At 43.4% G+C, this 20,229-nt stretch overlaps 1 protein-coding gene across 13 annotated transcripts in view; it reads right to left on the bottom strand.

Annotated features, from left to right (window-relative positions):
- Positions 1–17,770, bottom strand: part of tenm4 (teneurin transmembrane protein 4) — a 97,223-nt gene extending 79,453 nt beyond the window's left edge. For 10 of the 13 annotated variants that reach the window (XM_057049256.1, XM_057049258.1, XM_057049259.1 and 7 more), the window contains exon 1: positions 17,603–17,770. The gene's annotated coding sequence lies outside the window, so the exon portion shown is untranslated. The remainder of the gene's footprint in view (positions 1–17,602) is intronic. The other 3 variants (XM_057049267.1, XM_057049268.1, XM_057049269.1) reach the window with 1 other exon arrangement.
- Between the last annotated feature and the right edge of the window lie 2,459 nt (positions 17,771–20,229).

The following is a 20,229-nucleotide window of genomic DNA, read 5'->3' as shown; positions in this document are numbered from 1 at the left end:
GGAGAGCAACTTGGACACACTGGGTGGGGGTCTGAATGGCTTGCCAAACAGACCTGAATTCTCTTGTGTTAATACAGGCTACAGAGGTTGAAAGGGGTTGGGGGGGCACCTCACCCCCTTCTGGGATAAAAAGCAAAACTGAATAAAACAGAATGCGTAAAAGCCTTAACATAAACAAAGGTAGCCAGGGAGTGCTGCTGCTGCACACTCCCTGCTGCCTGCTCCTAATCACTGTTAGCAAAGTGAGGTTGAGTCCTGACAAAGAGAGCGGTGGGGGGGGGGATAATGCCTCTCCACCAGCCTGCTAAATATCAGGCAGAAGCAGTCAGCTTATATCTAATTCACTGATGTGCGTCTCTGACCCTGAACAAATGAAGCACATTAGAAATGTGACGCTGAACATCAAGAATGGTTCTCGCCCCAGTCAGCTTGTTTGTCTGTGCTTTTGCTGTTTGAAGGGTGAAGTTGGATGAGGGCTACCCGGTGAGGAAAGAGGTGGTTTTCGTGCAGCAGTCTAACAGCGGCAGCCTTTGGTTCAGTCCTCGGGAACAAGCGAGACCCAAACCAACTTGAGATTCCTGCACTTTTAAAAGAGGACCTCTCTGCAGAGTTGAAGTGCTTCTGTTGTCGAGCACGGATGGCGAGTGCAGAGGTGATGCTGGTGGCGACCTGTCTCACATTACTCTGCGATTACTGCTCATTATCCTTCAAATAATAGGCCTGAGATCCAATGTAGCCTGAAGTGAAACATGTATACCAGCTAAGCAATAGACATCATGATGAAAAGTATTGCATTGTTCTAGTTTGTCAAAGGAAGCAACATGCAGCAGAATGACAATGTCAAAAGGGGAATTTAAGAGAAAAACGCAGACGAAGAGTCCGGACCTTGAAGGTGCTGTATGCTGAGTGCCTCTCATGCATGCTCCTTTTCAATCTTCCTTACAAGATCGGCAACCGTACGTCAGCTTCGTCAAAAGTCTTTGCACAACAGACTCCAACGCATTTAGCCCGGCCGCTTCAGTATTACATTACATTCTTCTTTAAGTTATACTGGCAGCAGGAATGGGTGATATTTGTGAGAGGATGCTTTTCACTGAGGAAACACACATTAGACGCGTTAACAAATGCATGCTCTGCTCCTGAGACTTAGAAAGCAAATGCATTTTTGTGCAACACTGCAGCTTAACGCATTCAATTCTGGAAGAAAAAAACAATTTATTTTTTTTTAATCAATGACTTGTTGATTTTTATTCATTTAATTCCCAATCACCTTACAGATAAGACAATTGGGAAGATGTTTATGTATTTCTCTGCTTTTTCCTGCACTTTGATCATGAATAACGTTGCCGTCCACAACTAATTTCTTTTATTCGTACAGGCAATGGGTGACTTTTCTATTATATCCATAGAAATTCAACTGGTTTGACACGAACGTGATACCTGCTGCCAATGACTAACCTGCCCAAGCGTGGAGTACATGCACAAGTAGAAACATAGTTTGAATGGAACCAGCAGTCCATCAGCAATAAGCAGCTGAGCCAGATTTCAGTTTGCGTTCAGCATCATAATTTGTCTCAAATGTGCCTCCAGTGACCACTTGTGTTTGGGTATCACTTCCCTGTCCAATATGCAAATAACCATGTAAATCACTTCCATTTAGGCCTGAATGACCTGACTACAGATGAAGTCTTTGTTCGCTGCTCGCCACAGATGGGAGTTTGTCTCAAACAAACTCAAATGATGCTAAAAGAACCTCTGACAAGCTGAACATGTTTTCAGTCTAATGGTTTATTACTAATAGACTATTCAAACTACAGTTACACGTCCCACATAAATAAAAGCTGTTTATTGCTTGGTATCAGCACTACTAGAGGTGGAATTAAATTATTGGATATATTATATGATTGGTCCTCTCTGGCTCCTCAAACAAGATGAAATCATAAATAAAACCCACTGGACTCCCCGTGTGAGCGCTTCAGCCACCACAACACAGCAAATCACTTATACCTGCTGTCAGCAGCAGGACCTCCAACTTCAGGAAAGAGAAAAGCCCAGTTCAGGTCCTGCTTTAATATATCCCTACCAGACCATAACTGCATGTAAATCACGACACATACGAATGAGTCCATTGCAGAGATTTTAATGAATTATGTAGAGTAATAATTAAATCCAGCACAATCAACCCAACCCCTGCAGGCAAACCAAACAAGCAAACTGTATCGTCTGACGCAGAAATATCAATCGCATACTAGACTGATCATGTTTCCCCAATAAAGCAATAATTTGGATCAGATTTCCAAAATGATGTAGCTAACATGGCAAGCCTGAGATGGTACGAATATGAGAACAATGTGATAACCCAATGCACAACAGGAAGCAAGAAGCACTGTGTTGTTAGAGACAATAAAACCAGCAGCTGTTCGATATAAACGGTATAAAATCAGCACACTCAGCAAAGCCAGGCGAAAAGTTCCTGCATGGTAATGATCTTACTTTAAGTGCCTAACTGAGTCATATCTGCAAGGCTCGCTTTGACAACCACACACCTCCCATATCTCCCATCCCAGCAGCCTCTGGGTGGGGCTAATCACTCTGTAGCTTCATCATCGGCTGGATGACAGCGCCGGCTGCACAAACGCTACGACGTCTGGAAGGTGTGGCTGCTGCTGCAAGCACAGCTTGTTTTCTGGAGCCGAGTACACAGCATCCAAACGGTGCATTAAAAAAAACCTCTTATGGAAATGTGGAAAAATAACACTAACAAAAGGATGTGGCCTTCTTTTCTGTGTCACACTGCAGGCCTGAATCCAAAGAGCAATTTTTCTTTCCTGGGGCTGTGAGAGTTGATGTATGCTGATTTAGCTTTAACTGATTATGACATGAAATGGCTGGTGGGTAGCTCAGCGGTGATGTGTTGACTCGCACGAAGCCCTTTTCTTTGTCTCTAAGGCAGGAGTGGTCTCCATTCTCTGAACATAAGTGCCGTGCCTTTAAAGAGCTTAATACAAAAATACCCATGCAACTTCTTTTCCCCTGTCCATCTGCTGAGTCTTTAATGCACTTTTTATCCCCCGATTCAAGTCCCATGTTCCATGCAAGAAAAACACACGCGTAAATTAAAGGAAGTTGTGGTGTTGTAACTTCACAGTCAGGATTGTTGATGCATAAGAGGGAAATACCCTTTCATCTATCAGAACAGGGCACCACATCCTCCCATATATAAATGTAATTCTGCAAGTAAATTAGGATTGATCACCACAGCTTTAGGCCACAATCAGCATCCATGATCTAATCAGGGCCCAGCCCTAGACAGAAAAGGATACTTCCATAAATAAAAACCATATGAGAGCGAGCAAGTGCCCATAACACTGGGGGGTGGGGGGTAATCTGATTACATTATCCCACTCTACAGGTGAGCTTTTAGCCCCCTATCCTCAAAGACTGAGAGTTTAATGTAATGTCGCACAATGTGCATCTTCACTGTTGTTTTCCTTCACTGAGGCTTTTACATCATACTTTCATCACCCGGTGTGAGCGCTGCATGCTGGAGTCGCTACTATGTCCATGGAAGCCTGGCTGAGTATCATCCCACTGAGACAGTATCTGTCAGGAGCTCCTTGCCCGGCGACACCCAGGGTAATAAATTACCCAGAATTAACACGTCATCCTGTGTACCACACAGCAGCCACACTCCACTTACTGCACGCAGTTTAACAGAGCAATTATCCCAACAGATACGAGGGTGAACTGCTTCTGGAGTTACACTTTCTGATCTGCAGACAATCAACGCCTGATGGTTTTTGAATTAAGTAAACTGGGGATCGAGTTTCACCTAGACTACCTTTAAAGGGTCCAAGTCGATGTTGGTAGTCGAGGTGAAGGTTTTTACATTTTAGATTAGACCATTATTTGAATGCTCCAAAAGCTCTGCAACAACCGTGAGATTGATTGTGATTATGTTATTAGGACGATCACTAGAAAAAGCAAAATAGAGGGATTAAAAACGTGACTCAGCAAAGTGTGACCAAAAGCAGAAAAGAAGTTCAAAGTTTAGCATTTTAGGCGAAAAGCATTTCCAATCACTTCAGGGTAATAACTGCACATAACAGAATACAAATAACCCACAGCAGAAAGGTCAATACATTATTTACTGGCTGCTTAAGTATTTAGTCTGAATTTCAAAAATAAAACCCGCTTACAACCATTTTCTGAAGCCGCCTGCAGAAGTGCCGTTTTAGATTTGGGGGAATTCCTCTGAGATGCACATCTGTGGCCGTTACAAGCACCCACTCCTCCTGAAGCCTGTCACTGATAGCGGGGGATATTCAGTAGAGAATCCAATCTGTCAGTCACGAAGCCCCGAGATCCCTGATATCTTTGGCATCCAACCAGGACTCCGACACCGTGGCGAGCAGCATCAGCCGACTTTTGACCAACGCTCAGTATTCACAAACGTGTTGTTGAATGTTAAACGCCTTAAGCTGAGAGGCGCTCAGACCATCTCCCCCCGGTGGATTTTAAAGGTATTTTAACGCAAACACACCAACTGTACAAGAGGAAAATAAGAGGCAAAAAAAGTGCATGTACTGTATGTCAGTGGAGCAGAGAGTGTAGCGCAGACAGGAAGTGAAGGGTGAGTTCTATCACTCTTTCAGTGGAGTGTAACACCCACACCTGCTTCGCCACCTCTTCTAATTGTACTCATTTTAAAAGCTTTTGTCCAGGCCTCACCCGAAATGTCTTTTAGTCCAAAATGAGACTGACTCAGGGTCACAGTGACTCCCAGCTCTTTCTTCTGACCACCGGTCCAACCGTCTGAGGTCTGAGCTGACCTTTGTGCCAATTTGCCAAATGTGAGTGAAAAAAACCAGAATGGGTACTTGGTGTTCCTGAGGTATTGTGTTCTGCCACTGCTGTGAGGTCACCGCGAGCCTCATCTTTGACAGCAAATATCTAAGTGGCTCATCCGAGTGCACATTACCAATTTGTAGAAATTCTGTCGCGCTAGAGCAAAAGGAGGCTACTATCCTGGGAAATCGGTGTGGGTTCATCATGCACGTTCAGAAAAACTGTAAAACTGCAATCTTTTTTATCCTGGTATCTGACAACCTCCACCCCTGATGTACCACCCAGCTGATGAGCTAGTTAAAAATAAGACCACTGAATAAAAATAGAAACACGATGCCTTTGTTTATTTCTTACCTTGATTCTTCCATTATGACATTGTGTGACATCCTTCGTTTTCAAATCAATCAGGCTGAGAGGTAACAATTATAGCCCGAGAATATCTAAAGATAAAAGCTCCGGCACGGAGGAATTCCTGTGAGTAGGTTTCTTAAAAAGTCCTGGGCGCAGGATCCAAACAGAAAAAAAGCCACAGTGAACCACTTTGGAATTAAGTGGGGGGAAAAAAATAGACTTTTTCAAACTTTAATAACTGCAGGCTTAGTGCAGCCACTGAGAAATCACATTTGGAGCGCAATGAAAAACAGTGTGCGTTTTAAAAGGTTTTAAAGAACAAGAGCGCTTCGCAAAATGCACAGCGCTGATGTTTACATTAGCTCCGCAACTACTGAATGGATCCGCTACTTATTTAAAGAACGTGAGCTGGATTTCTTAGCTCATTTTACAACATTCCCCTACAGTCCATCGTTGCATAAAGCCTCCATCCAATTGAAGTAAATGAGGAGAATCACGGTTTAAGAGGGGAGAAAAGACTGGACCAAATGTGCTCATTTTCTCCCATTTTAGTGGGTCAATAATGACCATCTTGAGCCCTGAACATGAAGCCTCAGCAAGACATCTCTTAACCATCACCCTCACAAAGGCGAGCTTTGTCCTTCTGCACTTAAGGCGCTCTCTGCGCTAACCTCTTATGAGTCGGGCTTGCTTAAACTTTAATGGAGGAGGAGCCAGTAAGAAAATCTAAACCGCAGTCATCATTTTGGATCGGTGCGGCGTGCGTTACTACACAACACAGACAGTTCTCGAAGCAAAGCAAGAGGTGAATGAAGACAGAGCAGGAAAATACCATTTAATTGAAGTCAGTGTGACTGAGTCTAGCAGGGTAGGACGGCTTTAACACACTGTAGGTTCCACATGGCAGGCTGTTATTTTACTATGCCCTGTTAATACTGCAGGATTCAGTGCTGGTAACCTGAGTGTCCCCTGGGCCCCCCTGGCTTCTCCACTGCACCGAAATCAGGGCAAAACTCCCCTCTGTTTTTACCCTGCAGGTTTACTCAACTCTGAAAGAGTGGGGGGATGTTAGGTACGATAGGTGGAGGAGGGGCGTGTGTGTGTGTGTGTTCAGGGGTCATTCCTGCTGGAACAAAGCATGTTAACACTATCTTGGTGTTTAACAAATTTAGAAACAAGCGTAGGCTTCTATCGAACCCTCATCGGAGACTGTTTCACGTCTGACTGACAGCAAGAGAGAATCCCACCATTCACTCCCCCCCCCCCCTCATTATTAACACAGCCACGGCACCATCTGAAAGTCCATGATTACTTATTTGACCCCATCATAAGCAAAGAAAGAGCAGATGTGCGCTTTTCATCAGTCAGCGATAATTCTGGCAATAGGTCAAACTGTGCGACTGAAAGCAGTTTCTTTGACTGCAAAAGGCCTTTTTTTCTCCTTCTCAGCACGGCAGCAGCTTCACAGTCATGCTCGAAATCACGTAAGCTACTACGATGGTTCCGTTTGCGTACAACCACATATAAAAGCATTTCAAACAGGAAAAAGTCCCAAAAAAAGTTCTAAACAGTTCAAAAGGGTACCAGGAAATTCTCTCACGCCGTTCCAAAATCACACTCATACAAATGTGACCTTTTGTTCACCTACATCTGACGTGGTCTTATTTAGTTTTACTTTAATAATGTGTATTCTACAATAAAGCTGGTATATACTGAACATGTGTAGTATTTATGCATCTCTATGTTAATACTGCAGATTAGAGCATAAATCATGCTGACGTTACAGGCTAGCAGACACATAAAATCGATAATACTGTGTGTATGAGTGGACCGATAGACATGCAGCTGTGGGAGAAGAGAAACTATTCCCCCAAATTGCCACTACCTGACCTTCACACCTTTAAAGGAGGAAATTACAGCAGAAGCAGGACTAATATCCAAGATGATGAAGTTTAAATAAGCAGGAGGAAACCTTAACATGTTGTAACTGGCACATTTGCACTAACAATAACATTATTCAACTGTGTGTGGCCCAGCTTAAGCAATGTCCCCTTGTCCTCCTTTCTTCCAGGCGTCCTCCAGGGTTTAGTGCGCACCCAATGGTGCACTATCGATGATGAATCTAGATACCGTGGTCAGTTTTTAAAGGATTGCATCTAGGGGTTCAAAAACAAGCCAGCACCCTCAATATCTTTGCTGTAGCTCGAATAATAAACCAGTCAAGGCCAGTAAATGCAGATTAGCCGAGCGGTGTTGGACCAGGGCTCATACCACCTGTGCACAAATGATTTTTACTGCAGAGTAATTCCTTCTGGCGTGAAATATGATGTGTGGGACGCAAGAGCTGACGTCTCATGGTTTAAGACTTGGTAAACACGCAGGTGTTAAGGGATTCCTGGCCATTCTGTGGTGAATACGTTATCCAGACTAATGCTGGTCTAATGCTAATATTTTTTAATCCGGCTGGCTCAGTGCCGAATTACCAAGATTAGCATCAAGTGTTCAGTTGGACAGATATTTTGGTGCCACCTGTGATGTGAAAAAATGCTTTAGTACAAACAACAACCATCATTCAGAGTCTCATGAGGACTGCTCTCACCTCCCACTAATACAATATGTCACACAGAGCTGAGCTGCACAATATCAATAAATTACACCTCTATCAACTCATCTGAGCCCCAATATCCAGGTCAGCAAAAACACAGAGCCGGTCCCATATAAACCGTTTTTTCCGGAAACTAAATGATACACTGATGTGTATCGGGCCTGTGATACAGAAGTAATCTTTAGCATTTATTTACCAACCACAGCTGAGAGCACCCATCAGCTTCAGGAGAGTGGTGCTCACAAATCCAGAGGAGGTAACCAGCCCCGGGTGAGATAAGAGAACAGGTATAGTGAGAAGCTAAATGTTCCTTGGTGACAGAAATGACACCTAAACTCTGCTGCAACATGCCCTCACATGTGGGTGTGAGCTTCTTCTAAGGACTCAAACTCACTCAAAACATGGACGCACAAAGAAAATGAAAAAAAAGAACAATTCTTCATTTTTTTCATGTATTTTTATTACTTCTTGGGACAATAATCAGTCAGTTAAGTAATATTGGATTAAAGATTCTTCCTAAGTTTCCCCATCTCCGTTATGTAGGAGCAGAGTGAAAGCAGACGGGTGAAACGGGGGCTGTCAGCACCGGCTTGTTTTATTCAGTTTCGTAATTTTTTTTAGAAAAAGGCAGGTTAGGACCCCCGAGCGTGTTTGAACTGCCTCCTGCTTCAGCTCTGTCATGTCTTTGTCAAGACCGAGCTACAAATTAGAAACAAAGAGTTCATTTGTGCGTGCCTTTCTCCATCTCTGTTCCTCTCGCTCACTCACACCCTCACGACACACACACACACACCCCCTCATGACACAGACACACACACACACCCTCAGGACACACACACACTGGGGCTAAATCTTTAAAAAAGAGCAGCATCAATTTGTATTAACTAGATATTTATGTTTAAGTCAGTCTGTCTTAATTGTATCATTTCCATCTTGAATTAACTTGATATACTTTTTTGGGGAACCAAATCTAAGTTAAGATTTACTGGAGTAAAAACTTTCCATTGAACCATCAGCCTAATGAGCTTTTTTTTTTTTACCTGAATGGAATAGAAGCACCTTTATTCCTGTTAGGATTTGTCTTTTATCCTGTTTCACACATGAAATTGATTTAGCATTTTAGCCACATTCACTTGTATGTAGAATTTTTTGTGTGACATATATTAATATTGGGCTGTATTTGTTGAATTGCCCCCCCCCCCGGGGGCCCTGGAAGAGGGGCTACTGCAGTAGGTTTTTCCGTTACCTGCAGTGAAATGATAATAAAAAGTGAACGGCCAAATCAAAAGAGCCGAGTCAGAAGACACATGTTCCTGTTTTCCACCAGCCTTTTTCGAATGTCTGGCTCTTTTATTACTCTGCACTCCTGCTCATTTCTATATCAGAACTTGGCAGCTGAAGTGAAGGCCGAAAATATAGAACTGTAATTTTTTTTTTGAAGTTTTCCCCCCGCTGGCATGATATTGCACACTTCAACTGCAATTAGCTTCCATTTGCTCTCCATCTTCACAGCAGCGGGTGACCACACTGACGCACGGCGAAATGGTCCCGCCTGGGAGAAGGCCAAGCCATCACCCAAACCATGAACAGCACACAGAACTTGGAAGGACTTATGTTGCCAGAACATCTGTGGCTTAATGTATATTTAAATTTGAGTCAGTTCTGGACTATTTGACTATTTTCTCTGCTTCTGGGAGTTTCTTCCTGTGCAGTTCTATCCCACATTCCTTTCATTCACATATGCTCAGAAGCACAATTTTTACTTTAAATTATTCATAATTACAACCCCTTTAATGTGTCTAAACCTTCCATCTCCCGAACACTAGAATCTGCATCTTTTCTTTCTAATGTAACCAACTGATTTCAGGTTAAAAATGACTACTCGCTGTCAAAGAATCCACAGGAATTTTGAGGTTTGTCAGGAAATCGGCAACATTATTTTCTCTTGTTTGTTTCTTTACCTTGTACATTAAAACCAGCCGCAGGAGGCACAGTCTTGCTGGGGGACTGTGGAATATTTGGATCTGGATGTATGTTCCCCTTTTGGATCACCACTGAAAACGTTATTACAAGCCTTGTTCTGGACATAGATGAAAGGCTCATCACAGAAAACACACTTACACTAGGTAGTTATTCTCTTTAAGGTCAGGTGGGCGACCCTATGACAACATGACAGCTAATTAGGGCTGGTCAGCTGGAAAACAGGTGATTAAAAATGTTTGGGGGAAGTGTGCTGTTAATTTAAGATTTGACAGATCTACTTTCACTCTTTTGCCTCCTTATGTTGTTTATCTCCAATTTAATCGAAACAGTAGCTCCTTTTGCACACAGAAATGTCGCCTGCCGCCAGTTAAAACCTTTATTTTTTCACACAAAACAACACCCGTGTGCTATAACACTGCACCGTGTGATATTAGCTAACAAGCCAGACCTGCACTTTACTTTTAAAAAAAAAGGAAAGGTGACAACAATCACAGCAACACTGGTACGACTGGTGGATGATCTCATTCTCAGCTCTCAAACCTCACCATATCTGCACGCTGTGTAAAACCCTGCGCGTGTGTGTGTGTGTGTGTGTGTGTGTGTGTGTGTGTTCACACAACAGAAATTGAGAAATACTACGGTCAGCCTCCTTTCACAATGTCAAGGAAGACAAAAAGACTCACTCCGGAGGTCAGGTAAAGACGATGAGCACTTTTAATCTGCTGAGGAACTTAATATCCACAAAACATAAGGTGTTCTCGATAAAAGTCCACCCAATGACGCTCTTGTTTCCTCGCAACCTTTCCAAAAATACCCTCTAACTAAAGAGATTACAAAATCTACCGGTGACATTTTCTCACCCTTTTATATACCGTTCAAACGGAAAACTGTCTTCTATTTCCCGGTGTCCTCCTTTTTCATGCTAATGTTAACGAACTTAATTTGCTGTGTTTGAAAGACTCCGTTGATCCTCCCAGAGACGGACAGCTTGTAGAAGATGAGAGAAGCTTTTGTTCACACCTGTAATTCTGATGTGGATCGAGGAGAAAAGTCAGACTTTCAGAACTAAAATATGAACATACAACCAGAGAAAAAGAAAGCACTTAAAACATTCGCAACACTACTGCTTTTATGGGCTCAACTTTGCAAACTGATCTCAGGCCTGGAGAAAGAAAAGGAAGGAAAAGAAGAATAAATCTGCTGGGACCAAAAAGAGTGTTGTCAAATAATTAACAACCCCATCTTCAAACTTAAACAGACACTTTATTTCAAAGCTGCTCACTTTTACACCTTCGAGTGTGAACAGCTGTGAGGTTCCATTACAATGTTGTACCTAAAAAAGAACAACATACTGCTATAAATACTGTGACTACATGAAGAAATATATCAGGACTATTCTAGAAATGACTAAACTTCCCATGAAAATGTGCAAAAAATTGCAACTGAGAAAATGCAAATGATCCGGTATTTAAAAATCCATTAAGAACTCTACACTGAAATATACGAAATATTTATGGTTTTCTTTCCTATTATTGCCAGGATTAAATAACCACAGTGTGATGATCTGTTCACCTGTAAGTTTTCATACTGAAACCAGGAGAAAATAAATGAAAATGTACGCTCACCTCTGTATAATGTATGATAATTACACAATCCCCGTACCGTGCCAGGACTTAAATGTAGTCTGTGCACGACCGCGGTGCAGAATAATATTTTTTGAATAGTACAGACTGGCTCATAAGCACTGATTTATAATAAAAACTTTTGTTTGAAGAACTAGCGATAAAAAATTGAAGATAAAACTGATGGCACGGCAAGTTTCAGAGGAGCAGAAAACTTTCGACGAGCTTGTCAGCGAAACAAACGCGCAGACAATATACACAACTGTGTGTGTCTCACCGTCCCTGCCTGGAAATGTTGGACTAATTCACACTCGGTCTTCACCACCAGTACATCACTCATCTCTTCATCTATCCTGTTGCCAGGGATCTTGATATATCTGTGTAAATAGCGCTCTTCTTTGGGTGTTTGTGCTTGTCAGAGCCAGCCATGGAGACATGTGCTCTGCAGGGTTCTTCAAATGCTCTGCAGTTGGACTCAAACATCATCAGGACTGCAGACTACAGGACTGAACCCAGAAGCCAAATCAGTAGACATTTGTTTTCCCCCGTAGCTCTCGAGATGGCATCCCAACAGCAGGGATTACCGAGCATGTGTGAAAAGAGCTTACAATTAATGAAGGTTAAGGTTACTCTAGATTCCTGGAGTCTGCCTCATTAAAAACAAAAAAAACGATCACATTTTCCTTTCTATGTAAATGATGTGTGTGGCAGCATTTTCACATGAACACACTCTACGTTTTGGTGGTTCCGAGTTGCCGTCTCCTTGTAGAACATCTATTTAAGCGTAACATTGTGGCAAATGGAAGAAAAAACCAAAAACAAAGCCCACATGAAGCAACAACACAGAACATCTCTGTTAGCATGCCAGAGCATTGTGATGCTGCTCGGTTTTAGCTGCATCCGACGAGTGCATCTTGGCAAAGCAATGTCGGCAACAGCCAAAAACCTTCCATTCCTTTCTGCACTGTTGGCTATTACTTCCATAATTGCCCTTTAATATGCACAGAATAAGAATTCATCCTGCCTTTTAACTGACGAGCGGTCTGCAAAAGCACCAGTTACAATTCTAGCATTCTTTTCAAGAGTCTGAATATATATTTGTGCCAAATACATAAATACACAGAAAATGAGCCTGCACTCGCGTACAGGAGAGGTCAGCACGCTCAGCTGCCATCTTAGTTGATGGCGTTTCATGTTTTAAAAATGAAACCTGCCACCGGATGTCATCTAACTGCCTCTTTGTCATCTCATAACTCTCTTCACAGGTTGTCACAGTGGAGCTCATTCTGTGACGCGAGGAAACCGTTACCTTCCTTCCAGGCTGACTGGTGGGCTTTATTAATATTTATAGAATAACAGCTTAAGGCCAGCCCCCTGGAGAGCGATCACTCCACTTTGCAGTCTAACGCTTTTAGAATTCATTGACTTCGGTTTTTCCTTCTGCCAAAAGTGTCCCTTTGTACATGTGCAGCAGATTTAAAGATATATTACTCCGTTTAGAGGGTTATGTCACTCGGAAGGGGACAGGAAGTCACAGTAGGCGTACACCCTGGTCATTTGGTCTGCTGTTTTTCGCTCCATTTTTAATGGCGAAGGGAAACATCTGCATGGCCAATTAGGTAGCAACAGATTGTGACAGGAAGTCGGTGCCAAGCAACTCTGATCTGATCGTGGTTTCATTTCTGAGGGACTTAATTGGGGAGGAGGATGATAAAGCGTCTAAAGGTTCCCCCGCCTTCACTTTAACTCATTTACATCCTCTAAAAGTGCTGAAATCACTGCAATCACAGGCTTTGGTGTCAAGGCGACAAATTAACAAAAGAAAAAAGAGAATTCTGCCGCGAGCTTGAACCCTCAGGAGCTACGCTTAAAAAAATAGTGCGAAGTTCATTTCGCTGACTTCAGCGCTGCTCTGCAGTCACACCTGAGAGCAACTGAAACCAACGTTCCTAAGATACCTGCTCGGGTGTCTGGTAGCCTGAGTGGATTTTAATTATAAAATTATTAGAATTGAAAATCTATTGGACAGCTTGTTCACCTGTTAAAAACAATAAATGTTAAGTTTAATAAAATAAAGCCCAAATGTATGTTAAGAATCCTTAATGCACCAACACATTGAGCTATTAGCGGTCATCAACCTTATTATTAGAAACATTACTGAAAGTTTTCTACATACAGTACAGTGCAGCTGATGTGCCGACTGTAAATCACTGGGGCTTAATTACCTGTAAATTCACTACCGTTTCACCGTCTTGCATAAGATTAAGTGTGTCCTGACGAAACGCCACTGGGGAGACAGGAGAGAATTCTAAGATGGAAAACAAAAGATGTCACTTTATTAGTCTGATAGTGACGAAGAGCGTGACGCCTTGTCACTGCCATCATCGTCATGATTGTGACCTTCAAAGACTCATTATGGGGGGGGCATCTCATTATCGTCACTTTTTCAAATGCTGCGGCCCTTCGTGTCTGCGGTCCACGGTTGTAGCAGAGCACAGTCCACAGAGCGGCGTGAGAAGGAAGGAAGGCGTTTAACTATGGTGGAGGAAAAGAAAGGCGGCGAGCTGACAGCTGGGCACACTCCGCCTGCGAGCAGTAGTCTAGAGCACTTAGAAATGGTCAGCCTCAATTTCTCCTCAACGGTGGACAGTTATTTACTGCGTGATGGACGATCAAATCTAGAGGTGTGGACAGTCGGCCAAAGTGAATCTGTTCCATTATAACAATTTTTGATGTGTGATTTCTGTTATTTCTTCCCCCCCCTGTTAAAATCTTCTCTATGAAGCTACGTTGCTGCTACAAAATGTGCACGAAAAATACAGCATTTGCAGTTTATTACCCGGCAACATTAGTCAGATTTGTCTTTCTCGATGCGTTACATTGTCTTGTAGCGATACACAAACACAACTGGACGAGCAGATTAAACCAAACAGGATGAGCAGAAAGTTAGGAGGCATGAGTCAATCCTCTCATCTACGGCTTTTTTTTTTTTCCATCAGCGAATATTAAGACAAATCTAAAATTGCCTCCTCCTGTAAAATGTCCTCATATTATTTGGCTGCTCACAACCGTGCAGGGCAACTATCAGATTTAATGACCCCCTCCAGATGACTGCCCATTCCATTACTGGTCCAGAACTTTGAATGTGGGAATGAGACAGTCAGTCGGGGGCACATTTATAGGAAAAAAAAAATTCAAAAACTAACCAAGCAGAGCGTATGGCTGGTTTCTAGTATCCATTGAAAACACACACATATACTGTACACACATATATACTTAAATAAGGTAATTGGAACTGATGTTTCTGGGAAATGATGTAAATTACATAGAATTATACAGGAGATCAGGTGGGTTTTTTTTTTTTCTAATTACGGATAATGCTGCGCTGTTGCGTTTAGTGGTACAAGACTACATCAAAGTAGTGTCGGCACACATAATGACTCCCACACCGGTGGAGTTTTCATTGCAAGTCATCTCAAAAATTGCTACACGAGCACAATGAAACGTGGGACACAAAGGGCTTCTGTCTCTGTAGTGCAGCGGGAGAAACACGACCCTGTTCCTGGGGGCTCGTGTGCATAGTTTCAAGTGCAACTTCACTCTTAAAGCACTTTGAGTGTTTCGGGCTCTCAGAGAGCTAAACAGGTGTAAGATTTAAGCTGGGTTGATTTGGGCTGGGTAAAACGAACCAGGTTGTTATAACAAAAATTAGTACAGGGATGTTCTTGGAGCTTTCGAGTCTTATTGTATTTTGGGAATCGTCTGCGAGTCCTCGGAGACATGAGACAAAACTGCTCTCAGTTTATCGTCTGCCCACCACTGCACAGATGCCACCATAAGAAGTTACACGTGGGAATTCTTAGGATAATTATTATAGCTTTACTTAAAACGACAGGTGTGTTTAACCCTAAATGTGATTCATTAGAGCCCAAGAATGCAGCAGAATAAATCACACAGATCTGCTGTTGTATTCCAGGTTTAATCCATGAACTGATCCTGACTATAGGCACAGAACGGCTGGGTGGCGTCGATCACTTCATCGCTCTGTGACGCTGCCTTATTTTTATTTCTGCAGTGTCCTGAACTCATCAGACGAGCGCGGCGCCCTCCTGCTCCCCAAACCGAGGAGCCGGGGAGTGCAGGAGCAACAGTGTCCAGTCAAACTGTGACACGCAGCAATTAGTTGAGCGTGCGACACATCACAACATGACTGGCTTGCAGCTTCAACTAAACACAACGCACCACAACACAACACCCCCCCTGTCCGTTTGTAGCGTTTCTGTGGAGACTCCGAATAATAACAATTAGATATTAGACGCTTTGTCATCAATAGATCCTTTCTGTTCAAAACATTTTACGCTAATGAGCAACAAGGAGAATAATTTTGTTCTTCATCCTCGGCATCTATTTTCCTCAAATGCCACATTCCCTCCCTGGATGACCGTACAATCTAATAACGATTACTTCTTCAAATAGAAGATGCCCCTTCGGTCTGTTCTGCCACGATAATTGTTTCCCGTCTGCCGTCGCTGCGGCCCCCGAACGTGCCAGAGTAGGTTAAAAACGCAGCAGCCGTTCGCGGAAAACAACAGGGCCCAACTGCACCTTCCATGCCATCTTTCATTCAGAGGGCTGTTCTCTGGAGATAGATCACAACAAAACCACAACTGGGGCAAAAACACGAGTCGCGGATATTCCATTTACGATAACAGAGGCAGCGCATCGCGCGGGCAACCGGTGCAAAGTTTGGCTCTCAGCACTCATCAGCACGACAAAGAGGAGCGGAGAACACAGCTTTGCTCCACAAAGGTTAACCTCGGCGGGACCCAACAACTTCTGTGTCCTTATTTGATGCCGCCATGAAACACTTTCCATAGAGGACAGAGCCCCCCCCCCCAGGATTCCCCCGGGTTTAACCTCTAATATTTGAGGTCACACGTCCTACTATGGCCGATGGTGGCACTTGTGAGCAATGATGTATGCAAAAAAGAAAAGAAAAGAAAAGAAAAAAGCCACCCCACACACTGAGGGTTCTTTTAATGATCCAGCTGCTTTCCCAATGTCCTGGGAATAGCTCTGACGCCAGTGAAATACAGATAACAAGACTAAAGTGTGCACACAGACTGGTTTGCTATCAGTTTCTAAATCCAGTTTTGCTGTTACACAATGGCGTGAAATTCTTTTTAAAGAACAACCAAGGGAAAGTTTTGATTTTCTCTAAATCCCAAATCTCCTCGAAGGTCCTGCACTCACGCACTCAGAGGTACGTGTGTTAGAAGTTCCCCAATCAGCCTGGAGGGCGCGTATATACGAGCGGTGTGTAGGCCCCAACAATGACTCCCAGGGGTCCAACTTGGGCTTTCATTCCATCAGTCTCAAATTTGGAGGAATTGCAAAACATTTGGAGTGTGTGTGTGTGTGGGGGGGGGGGGGGCTGCTTTACCTGATTAAAACGACTGTAACTACACCGATGGAAAGGGTCGGAACAAGACACACCTTTAAAAACATTTTAACCCAACTCATGCTCAATTTTTTATTCGTTTGTTTGATATGGTGGCAGAAGAAGAGCTATTGTAAATATTGGCCATTCTTAGCATCAATATCAGCTGTTTAGGAGGGTTGTTTTTTTACACAGGATCCATCAGCAGAGGGTTTTTTTCGCTGGGAATGTTCCACAGAATGATTCTGCTAAGGTGCCTGCTGTGAGTTATCATGAACATGGAACAAGAAATAGACGCTTCGCATCCAAAACGGTTCCTCTCTACTGTTCCCCACTTTAAGCCCTCACGCAAAATTCTAAAGGCAATTTTCACATGACAGCATTCCACTCAGATGCCTGTAAAATGCGGCTAAACACTTTTGAAACAATCCTTTTCGCTTGTGAAAGCCCGACGCGCAGTGATGTGACGGCGGTCCACGGAGCCTCTCCACGCCGGAGAATGCGGGCTGAATCGGTGCTGCACCGTCCGTCTCCGTCCGACTTCACGGGCTAACACCCCGTTTACTGCTCGGATTTACGTTTTAAGACACACACGGAAGAAGCGAGGAAAAGGCTCAAACCCCCAGCACCAGTGAAACTGATGCTCTGCCAGCAGTAGTTCTGCGTGTTCCCGTCGCCACCGCAGATTTGCGTGCGCCTGTTTTCCTGCAGGGAGGAGGGTGGGAAAAAAAACCTCACCAAAATTAATCTTACCATGCCGATGTAACAGGCCTGTTCCGCTGACAATCACCAGCACAGAGCGGGTCTCCCGACCAAGAAAAGTCCCAACGCTTTTGTTTTGTCCGTCCTCCTTTCTTCCCTTTCGTTTTGATAGTAGACGAGCGTATTTCCACTGAGCACGACACGGTACGCAGGGAAAGAACCCTCCTCCTCCTCCACCACCACCTCCTCCTCCTCCTCCTCCTCTTCCTCCTCCTCTCGCTCTGCTCCGCCAAGGTGCTCACATGAAATCACATGAACCTACACACAGCCTCCAAAATGCTGATCAGCCTGCACACACCCAGCCGGAGCCCGCCGCTGTCCGCCGGGACAGACCTGTGAGCGCAGTCCGGAGGTGAGGCGCAGCCTGGGGATGGCCGGGCTGCGTCTTCCCCCAGCGGTTTGCAATTAGTTTGGAGCCGGAACAGCGTGCATGGTCGCCCCCTTCGGTACTACCTTATAGTCCCCCCCACCCCCTCGATCCTTTTTTCATGTTCTCGACAAGGTTCTCCACCGTTTCTCAAAGAAATGTCCCCAAAGCCCTGGAATAATCCTGCAGAACGCAGGTTCTCATATTTAGTCAAATTGAGAGAGCATTGCATAATTAATAGGGAGTCATTATAAGCCGAAATTAATTTTCCTGAATGTTTTTACGCGTATTAACCGAAATCAATCAGTAAGTTTTTTTTTTTTTAAAAAAAGAATAATAATTAGTTATTATTATTTAAGTGGTTCATTTTAGCCTTAATGACTAAAGTTCTAAAATTCCAATAAGCATATTCTTAACTGTTTCGTCACTTAAGACAGTCATTCATAATGATATTGCACTGTATTGATGTTAAAATCATCCTTGATCTTGAAATGGGGATTACTGTGTAATCAGCTTTAAATCAATCGAATTTCTTAAATAAATCTTAATTCTTCTGATAAATATGTCAAAATCAACCATGCAGTCAATAATGTCAGCTTTTGCCAGTACGCCGTGTTTTCTATAACCTCTGGAACCTCTGACACCAGAGTTTGGTAGTTCTAAGAAGAGAAAGACCATCTGTCTTGTTCTCTCTTTCAACACTTTTGTCTGCTCAGGTTCTACCCTAAACCCGTCGCCATATACTTCTCTCCAAATTCCTGGTTTCTCCTTGTGGGTTAAAAAGACCGGTCAAGAGTTCCTGGCCCTGGAAGTGTGTTTGGTCACCCAGAGAACAAGAGAGGGGCCATGTGTGGCCTTTAATTCACTGCATTGTCTGCCAAAAGCTAATCTTGGCCAGGCTCAGAGTCTCAGCGTCCGCAGTCTGTGAATGGAAGAGTGAAAAGTTAAATATGCTTTCAAATGTAAAACTGGGGTCTGGCCCAGCATTGTGGCGGCGTCATTGTGGGAATGTGAGATTTGCTGTTGACCCGGGAGACAGAAGGAGAGCGAGGGGCTAGCTTCAGCTTTGTGATGCCGAACTCTGTTGCTGTGCAAGTGGTATGGTTAAGTTTCACGTAGTACCCTGTGTAACTAAACAAACTGATGCTATATATACAGTATATATCAGGGAAAAGTGTTAATAACACCCACCTACTTTAAAGCTGTTCTTTAAACAGCCATACACACGTTTACACCAGCGTTGTTTCAGTCTTAGCAGGCAGATGTTTTGGAGTGAAAAGGCACTAAAACCTCATCTTTTCCTGCCTGGGACCATAAACAGCAGACAGCGACAGTTAGAGGCTCGCTGGTAAACATGGTGAGAAGTCGAACAGCTAAAGAGACACAGATTTCCCGCAGGAACACTCAGGGAGCAGAAACAGCTCAAACTGATTGAACACTGGATGTATGGCCAGAATCGGCACTCCACATGAATGTTAATGTTGTATATATTTGCTCGGTTGGTACGTGAACAACTGTTTGCTCACCACGTCAACTTAGGAAGTGATGGATGAAACCAGGGTGTACCCGGGGGACCTAATGATACCAAGATTTAACAGAAATAAGTGATTCCTGTTGGAGAAACGCTGCCCATGCTGATGCAGTGAAAGAGCATAAACTCTAAATATAGACAACATATCCAATTACAGCGCATTTATATGTAAGTACATATGAACTGACGACTAGACTTCAATGTTTCATGCTGCAAAAAACAAATAAATGGTAAATTCATGAGATAATTTAAAAAAAATAATGGATCTTTTTGAAATTCTGCTCCTGAACCGAAGAGGCACCAGTAAGGACAACACCTGAGGCGGTGGAAACGTTCCAGTACGGTACGTTAAATCAAATCAGACAACTTTGAAAACATAATGGCTGCTCTGTAAAATAAGCTTAACAACGTCTGAAACAACCGATACATCCATCCAACAGCTGTACAGATGTTCTTAAGGAAAGCCCAGATGGAGACAGATGTTCAGGGAAGTGACAATCATTTCACCTGAATGTGCCTGTTTGTCCATTGGCATAATCATCTTTCTAATTACGCTCTTCTTTATGTCGACTGTTCTCACTTTTCCCTGCTGGAGCTCAGATTCTTTGTCCTTGAGGACACTGGATGAGTGGAATTCAAACTGTTGATGGGACATATTTTCCTGTGATAGGAGTGCAAACAATCATTTATTTCATGCTGCACTGTTCACTCTGGTGATCG

Source organism: Takifugu flavidus, chromosome 12 (assembly GCF_003711565.1).
Source record: "Takifugu flavidus isolate HTHZ2018 chromosome 12, ASM371156v2, whole genome shotgun sequence".
Classification (NCBI taxonomy): Eukaryota; Metazoa; Chordata; class Actinopteri; order Tetraodontiformes; family Tetraodontidae; genus Takifugu; species Takifugu flavidus.
Note: the sequence above shows the minus strand (reverse complement) of the source record. Positions and strands in the feature narration are given on the sequence as shown.